The sequence below is a fragment of the Ctenocephalides felis genome, unplaced genomic scaffold, assembly GCF_003426905.1.
Source record: "Ctenocephalides felis isolate EL2017-DRISC unplaced genomic scaffold, ASM342690v1 CF-g0.4_SCAFFOLD_03571, whole genome shotgun sequence".
Classification (NCBI taxonomy): Eukaryota; Metazoa; Arthropoda; class Insecta; order Siphonaptera; family Pulicidae; genus Ctenocephalides; species Ctenocephalides felis.
This window is the reverse complement of record NW_020539725.1, coordinates 33496634-33506582: the sequence shown is the minus strand read 5'-3', so window position 1 is coordinate 33506582 and position 9949 is coordinate 33496634. Positions and strand designations below refer to the sequence as shown.

The window sequence follows — 9949 nt, the reverse complement described above, 5'->3', positions numbered from 1 at the left end:
AAACTGATAATCTTTAGGCATAATCGCATAATCAAAATATAATAATGCACAATTATTTTATATAATTATATTATCCCTTTATTATAAGTTTGTATGAAATGTTTATCGACATATGACATAAGTATTTCATGTCATATAAGACAAATGCAAATACTTTTTAATTTACGATTTTATATAGATTTTAATATTAAGCATATGTGTGGGTAGCATGCCTTCCTCGGCAACCCGATCAACCACGACCCACTTCTTGACAAAAGTCACTATTGCTGTTTTAACCTAATATTCAAGCAGCTATCTCCTATCTCCCATCAAATGAGTAAACTTTCAGTTTTTGTCAATAGCATATTTCGATGTATATAAAAATTAAAATAGAGGAGAATATGTCTCACAACATTTTCTCTAAAGAAATATGCACCATACACACAATAAAATGGACAAATACCTAAAAACGAATCATGTGCTTGCATGTGTGATTAAATATCTAATGTAAATATAAAAGTCTACCAGATTTAACATTCACGCTCCAAGATGAGTGGTGTTATCGAAGATAATTTCATTGGCAAACTGCTTGTTGAAATGAAATCAAATTTCAATAAATCAACAGCAAATTGCACGGAAGATGTTTCTGGTAAAATTGTCAAGGATAAAATTGTAAAAGTCGTTCCTAAACCACAAAAAGTAGACGAAAAGGAAGAGAAAGGTGATACTGTTAAGAAGATTAGTGATTTAAAAGTTCAAGATAAAATGAAAGTTCAGAAAAGAACAAAAAGCTGTGAAGTTGAAAGTGTCAAACGTTTAAAAGTGACTTCACAAATTGTGCAATCTTTTAAAATGCAAGATGTTCAAGCAGCAGATAATGATATTAATAGCACGACGACTTCTGCAATTGATTGTGAGAGTGAATCTTCAAATATATTATCAAAGGAGTTGAAAAATAAAGAGGACAAAGATAAATTTTGTGATACAAATGCTGGCTTAGTTGAAAAAACGAATAAAATGGAAGATACCAGGGATGTTAAGGAGTCTGTTTCACCAGGACGACGTTCTTTGAGGCTCAAGACTTCTGCACCAGAAGTGATAAAAGGTTTGCATGATAATTACAGTGAATAATGTTGTTTTCTAAATATTAAAAATTGTCTGGTTATATGTAATAGTTATAATACATATTAGCGAAGAATTATGAATTACAAAATCAATACTTTATAGAACTTTAATAGGATTCAAATAAATTACAATTTGTCAGATCATTACATTACTGATTCTATTCATTTATTTCTGTTTTTTACATTTTAATTTGCAATGATTTTTTATATAATCTAATTACTGAAATTATTTCTGTTGGTGTCCTTTTTATGTATAGATTCAATATACAAATATCACTATATATTATATTATATTTTATACATATACATATATATATATATATATATATATATATATCCTAAAACAATTTAATGGTAATTATCTTATTGCCTTAATATATTTTCCTGTACCTCAATAATTAAATGTGCAGGCAACATTCAATGTGAATCCAGGTCCTAGAATTGAATTCCAGCTAATCATAAATTATTTTAACTTTGAATATTCCAATTTATATTTTAATTGAATTAAAAATCCATAATTAAAGCTATATGTGTTGTTTTCAGTAATGTTTTGGGATCCATCTAAGTCTACAATTTTGTGTTTACCTTTTTCTTTGCATTAGAATGTGTTTTTTCTTGTCCTATTATTAAGCTTCAGGATAAAAGTTTATTAAGTTATCACAATAATATATTCACAAAGTTGTGAATAATTTTTTTTTAGATGTTGATGCATCAAATATTAAAAGATCTCCAAGGCGCAGATCAAAAGAATACAGTGATAGTGTTTTAGCAAATGCTATAGCAAGAAAAGAAAAATCATACGAATCTTCAAATCCACAACCCCGGCTCTCAAGAAGAATTAAACCTACAGCTAAAATATTAGCTAATAAAGAATTACGTTTGGGAATTGAGATGCAAAATGATGCTAGATCATTAAATAATGATATTTGCAAATTAAAATTCAAAGAAAATGAACGAATTAGTAAGGCAAAATCTGATTCTGGAATTGAGTCTGTAATAAGTTCAGGTTCTGAAGATAATGAAATTCTCAATAACAAAAATAATCTAAAACAAATGCAGGAGAAACATTTGAGCATATTAGGCTTAAGGGCTGTAGATAAAAGTGAAGATGATTTTGCAAAATATGAAAACACTCAAATTTTGATGGATACTGGAAATAGCAGTATAAGTCCAACTGATAGAAACCTAAGGTAATGTTATTAAAAAACTTAAATTTTTATGCTAACTATATGAATTATTGCCCTATTTGTTATTTTTATGTTCAACTAAATATTTAATTCCATTTTGAAATTAAGAAGAAATAAAATCTTTAATTTATTAAATATTTTATGATAGTTTCTGTCAATAATCTTGTAAAATCAAAAACAAATGCTAGTGTATTAATTACATTATTATATCATATTCTATTATTTCATAATTTAATTTTATAATTATTTCAAACTATATAAATATCAATCAGTTAAGTATTTTTCTCAAATTATAAACTAAATAAAATTAGTATTTTATATTTATATAAGATTTTAATTTTTTATTTTATTCTTTTTCTATTAACATTTATAAAACTATGCTGATTTTTTGTTGACATGTTTTGTTTTTTGACTTGATTTCCAATTTTTCAATAGTTCAATCACATACTTGAAATATTGAACTGATGGCCAGTTGGTTTTTGAAGCGTGATCTATAGTTTACCTGATTTTCTTTTTGGGAATCAATTATTATATTCAAAGTATAATATTCATAATTCATTAGTTACTACTTAAATCTCTACCCAAATCTTTCAATTCCATCTGCAATCACACTTTACTTCTTCATGACTTTCTTCTATACTTTATTTTGTTTATAAAAAAAATATATATACAATATTTTTACATTAAATCATTGTATCTACTATATTTCTTATGTTCCATCATTTTATTGCATTATATTTGTACATATATCTTTTTTATATTTTCCATCACTAATCTTAGTTCATTGGTTATTTTCATTTTTAATTTTGGGTTGTTTGGTACTTACTGCATTTTGCAGCTTGTCAATATTGTTATCGGGCATATATTTACATTTTATTTACTATACTTTTTAACGCCAACGCTGTACTTTTAATCTATAATGATTTGGTTGTCCTGCTTTCTTTACGTAAATGCTCCTCTTTTAAATTAAATCTATAATCTTTCGGGCCTTTTTGTTGTATAAAATAATTTTTTCTGAATGAATTTTTTAGGCGGAGTCAACGAGATCGCACGAAAAAATCTGATAATAAATTGGATGATAATTCAGTACTGATGAAAGAAAGTAACTATAAGAAGTATTTTAGGAAATCTATTATTCCACATAGTAGTTCATTTGCTGAAGGCGATTGTGTTAATGATACAGATAGTAACTTATTTACCTCATCAAACTTAGAAGTCGAGAGCACTAACGAAATGCTGGACAATAAGAAGATAGAAACAGATTTGAACAAGTTTGATAAAAATGAACCAATGGATTTAGATTGTACAATCAATATAAGCAACAAATCATATAAAGAGAGTAGAAATGATACACATGATGGTACAGATATGCTGTGTTTATGCCAAAAGAGGAATAATATTTTTATAAATTTGGAAAATAGATTAGGTAGATTTTTATTTAATTTAATTATAATTTACTGAAGTATTAAAGTAATTAATATATTAAAAAGCATCAAATTGAGTAATGAGTAATTGAAGGATATATATATTTTGTCTTCTTGCTCTCGCAGATCTTCTATATTTGATCAAATCGATCTTCAAATGTTTATTTTCCAATAAATATTTTTAATGCTATTTATTATTGCTATTTGAAGGAAATATTTACTGCGGTGCAGTAGACTCCATAGACAATCGATTTATTGGTTGTTCCAACAGTCTGTTAGACAATGGCGTTCCAGTTGAAAGTAATAGTGATGTGATGTTACTGAGAGCTAATAAACACTTACCTTACATTATTATGTGTTCTAATCATGTCAGCAGATTTACAAGACATTTATCTTGTTCTGGCTGTGGTGCATTTTGCACACAAGTAAGATATTGTGCATTAACTTGAATCTAATTAACGCAAAACCAAAATATACATCTTATTTCTTCAAATATTTTAGGGAAGTTTTGTTATATGCAACAACAAACATCTTTATCACAGGCAATGCAGTATTATGAAGAATAACAATTCCATATGTCCCCATTGTGGAATTTTATCACCAAATTTTAATATTCAACTTCAAATAAAGAAAGGACATAATATGGTGTTCACACCAAACCAAGATGATTCAACGTAAATTGAAAATAGTTTATTATGTTCTGTATTTATTACAAGTATAAAAAGTCTTATTCTTAATTACAGTATTTCTGCTAGAATGAGTTTTTCAAGTGAATGTAACATGAGTAATTCTGCAAAATTCAGCAATGATTTCAAGTCAAGACCACGTACGCCGCCAATTTTGAGTCCAGATGTTGTATCTATGTTGGCTAATATGAAATATTTAGAAAATAATCATGATATAGGCAATGCTGATGAACTTTCGAAAGCCATCAAAAGGAATAACTGCGAGAAAGTAATACAGATTTTAGGTAAGGTTTTAGCATATTAGTGTTATTGTAAATAAGAGTTACTTCATTGTTTATTATTTTTTATATATTAAAAAATATTAACATATAATTTAATTAGTTTTAGTATATGTTTATTATAGTGGTCTTGATGTATCTGCCGATAACTCTTATATTTAAATTTTTTTTTATATGATGTGAGTGGCACGCCGGCAATCAACTGCGTTGTAATGTATAAAAAAGTCTTGCTTTATTTAAACTAGCCATTCAATAAGTTTAAACACTTCTTTAAAAAGTTCGTTTTATATTATTTAATTTGCACTAACATTACATAATCAAATTAAACTTAATGTTCTTATTTTATTTTTATAATATATAATATATTTGTATCATAATATAATTAAACAGCATAAAAATTAAATTTTTCATTTTCATTAATATAGCTGGAAATTTGGACATTAATAGTATAATTAACGAATCTACCCAATCCACTGCATTACATCAAGCTTGTGAATTAGGACATATTGGGATTATACATATATTAGTTGTATTAGGTGCTGAGTTAAACGTTTTTGACAAATTCCAGAAGACTCCATTAATTTGTGCAATTTTAAGTGATCAGCTTGAGGCAGTGCAATACCTGATAAAAGCTGGGTGTGATTTATCATTAAAAGTAAGATATTTTAATATATCTTATTCATAAAAATGATTCAATTTCTATATTATATCAGTTGCTATTAGATTACATAAATACATATTTTGCATTTGGTACAAATAGCATTTATTTGAGAAAAGTATTACTTGATCTGACTAGGGTCCAGATGGTATGACCGCATTACACCTGGCTGCTAAAGATGGTAACTTGGAGGCCTGTAGATTATTGGTGACATCCCCTAGAATGTCATTGAAACAGATAGATTTACTTGATGAGGGTGGCTGGACCCCCTTGGTTTGGGCTGCTGAACATGGTCATGCTTTGGTGATAAGGTACATAATACTGATATAAAAACATTGTTTTATATTTTTCTGTACTACATACAAGTGCTATCTGTTTCTTAATTACTCTTTTTGCTGACCACAACTACTTTTCATTTTGTATTATTTTTTGTATAATAACTATTTCATAATACATTTAAGATACCTTTTGGAGTGCAATGCTGATCCATTTATCTGTGATTCTCAACAAAACATAGTATTGCATTGGGCAGCTTTGAATGGAAATCATAAAATAACTGAAATGTTGCTAGATCGAGGATGTGATATCGACAGCACTAATGTGAATGGGGAAACACCATTGTAAATATATATTTCAAAATATTTACATTGAAATGGTAAATAATGGATAATAAAAATTCAAGTTCCTTTACAGACATATTGCCGCCAGGTATAATAATTATCAATGCGCTTTAATATTGATAACTAGAGGGGCAAACGTAATGAGTAGAAATTGTGCCGGTGAAACCCCACTTGAAAGTTGCGAAATTATTGACGGAGAATGCTATAATCTTATCAAAATTAATGCTCAATTACAAAAATATGTGCCCAACAATAGAAGAAATATGGTTATTGCAAAGTAAATGCATTATTATATTTATAAAATATTTCTATTGATATTATTTGCTAAATTTGGTGTGAATAACAACTATTCAATTTTAAATTTAAATTTGCTGTGGAATGCAAAATTCATAATAATAATATTTATTACAGTGATATATCGCGGGGAAAAGAACTAACCCTATACAATGCATCAATACTGTTGATTCAGAATGCGAACCGAGAGACTACACATATACCACTAACCTGTACATAACTTCTAATGAAATTCGAACTACAATTCATCACGATAAAGTCATTGGCTGTGAATGTTCTGATAGATGCTCTGGAAGTAGTGAGAATAATTCTTGTTGTTGTTTATCTTTGAATACTAGGTGTCTATATGATGAAGATGGCAGACTTTTGCCTGATTTTGATTTTGAAGATCCGCCTATGATTTTTGAGTGCAATGACAAATGTTCTTGCAATAAGGTATGCATATGATTTTCAAAAATCTGTAATACATGTTTCATTTTTTCAATATGCAATATTTATTTCAAGTATATCTATTATATAAAAATAAGTCGGTTTTCCTTCCTGACGATATAACTCCAGAACGCACAAACCGATTCGACGATTTGCATCGTTGGAAAGGTCTCGGACTCCGTGAGGTTATAGCAAAAAAAATGAAGAAAGATTTCAACAGAAAAAACTAATTTTTTCACATACAGCGTCATCTCTGATACTTAGCATATACTACAAACTAATATCTTTTGTTTGATTGCTACTCATTTGTTTGGCCTACTCATTGTTCTCTGCTCAGTTATTTCATGTGACAAACCGGCATTGTGTTCACTTTGAAATGTGCAAAAAAAGTAAAAAAAAGTTATTCGTTCTCTAACATTTCAATTGGAATTCAAATCAATCACATGTATTGTGCAAATTTTTATTTAATTTCAACAGCAGGCAATTTTTTTCTTCATCTTTAAATCACCAACGAAATGTTATATAAAATGAAACCATCTGGTGGTGAAACGGAGTTTGCCCGTTTTGCTAGGTATATATATATATATATATATATATATATATATATAATCTTGATTTTCAATGTTGAATCATATTTAATATATAAAGTAGTCAATTTATTTTATAGCAGCTAAATGATGATCAAATAAGTGTCCACGAGAATAATGAATTATTTATATTTTTTATTTTATTTGAGTTTGATTTTAATTGACTTCATTTAAATATGAAATTTTAATATTTTAGATTACCTGTGTGAACAGGGTTGTACAAAGAGGTTTTTCACAGCGACTAGAATTGTTTCGAACAGAAGTTGTGGATGGGGTGTTAGAACTCTAAAGGATATTCCCAAAGGAGCATTTGTTGCTGAATACACTGGAGAAATTTTGACTGATTTTGATGCAAGAGAAGAGAGGATGACAGTTTTTGTTTCACTTATATCATTCAGTAAGTATTGAGTTGTGAAATTAAAAATTCAACATATATGGAATTTGGAAAAATTAGCATAAATATAGGTATGTGGATTATTATTCAGTATAAAGAAAATTTATGGAATATTTAACATATTTTATAGTTTAATATCACTTTCTTTAAATATGAATGACATAAAACCTATTATTTAGGATACTTTTGTTGCAAATGGATAAATTCATTAATTTCATGACATATGAAGCAGATACATATTTGTATAATTTTGTTTAATTATATATTTTTCTTCTAAGATTGATAGATTAGCGATTGATTAAATACTAAGTAAATAATTTATAAATTTTTGATTTTACAATAGAAAATTGAAATATAGGAAATTTACTTATCATTTGGTAAATCCAAACTTAAAACCATTGATTTATGTATTATATATACAATTTACAGATTATTATATTCGTATTTTAATGAGCATATGTTTCATATTGTAATTAATGTTACTACTACTTCTTTGTATACTTTAATTTTCATCTTTAATGGACAGGAATCTGAATCATACTGCTTAGATGAGGCATTATGGCAATGTTTCACTCCTCTTTCTGAATCATTCTTGTGAACCCAATGTTTGTCCAATACGTGTTTCACTGATCACCAGGATATAAGATTTCCACGAATAGCTTTCTTTGTTAATAGAGATGTAAATGCTGGAGAAGAAATACGGTAAGTGTCAAGATCAAATTCACAAGCACTTTTTTTATTATAATACCAAATTTTTTATTTATTGAAAATATCTCAACTCTAATATTCTTTATTTCCGAAATAAATTATAATACTTATAAAATCAAGATCATTTTGCATATATTTTAAAACATTATTTTCACTTTTTAATTTTTTTTTACATTTTAAAACAGTTTCGATTATGGCGATAAATTCTGGGAGGTGAAACATAATGATTTTATGTGTATGTGCGGCTCAGAACGATGCCGATACTCGGACAACATGGTGTTAGCAAAGGATAGTAACAAATTGAACAGCTAGATTTGGAATTCAGTCTTAATTTGATGAATACATAGTTATATGAAAATATAGAAAGTTTTTCCATTTTCAAAAGTTTTCAATGGCGCAAGAATGTTTTTGCGCTTTATTGTGCCCTCTGGCGCATATCTCTAATCCAGGGAACGGTTATTTAGGAAACCAGATATTCTAATTAGCTCAAATTTAGCTTGCAATACTAACTAACTAAGTCTGATTTAGTTAATGATTATATTTATTATATTATATAATTTTTTAAATAATTTATGTCTATTATTTATGGAGAAAAGTAATATATATATATATATATATATCTATATATTATATATATATATATATATATATATGGATTAGGTTTGCAATGAATAGTATGTTTAGTAGTATGTGAAATTTCGGCGAACGGCAAAGCTATTTTTCTGTGTGTTTTAGCAAAATTTGTACTCGTGTTTGTTTCGCGGGTAGTTCTAATTAATATTGTAACCTAAAGTTGTCATTTTTTTTAAAAAAAAGTTTTTTTTTAAATTCACTGCCTATTTTATAGATTGAGAATCCAATATTAAATATATAGTATATTGAGCATTAAGCATTTTGAAGGGGCAACATGCAACAAGTTCTTATTTTTTACTAAGCTTTCTTCTGAATTTTGAATAGGAAATGAAAGCTAAATGCATAAAAATATACAGAATATGATTACGTGCCCAATGCCTGATTGAATGATTATATGGAATGAAAAGATAAAATATATGCAATGATCTTTTTTTTTTCATCTTCTCATAACAAATTATTACATAGCGAATATTTATTGCAATCCTAAATTATATAATATATATATATATATATTATATATATATATATATAATAAAGAGAACTGATAACAAAATTATTATCTAAGTTGTAATACTTAACTTTGATAAAACAAGTTTGATTATATTATCTATATACTACCATCACTTATTTTTGCGTTTATGATGTGATATTTTAATAAATCGTTTTTAGTATTAGTATGCATCAGGACACAACTATTGAATGTTTTCTGATAATGGTGGGATCCGCGGCCTTCTATCCACCTTAACCATAACAAACATATCCTTTTTTTTTCTAAACATCCAAAACATTCATAAAGATGGGAACAGGTTCTAGACCGATAGTATGCGGAGTCAGTAATAATCATACCACAAACCCACGTTCAATGATTCTTAAACTGACGAAATAAAACTACCACTGGGCGTTATCTCCCAAAAGTCCACGCTCGCGTGTCGGAGCTGGGGGTTCCTA

The 9949-nt window shown here is 27.6% G+C and overlaps 1 pseudogene; it reads left to right on the top strand.

Annotated features, from left to right (window-relative positions):
* Positions 1 to 398: 398 nt before the first annotated feature.
* Positions 399 to 8727, top strand: LOC113385931 (annotated as a pseudogene).
* The last annotated feature ends 1222 nt before the right edge of the window (positions 8728 to 9949 follow it).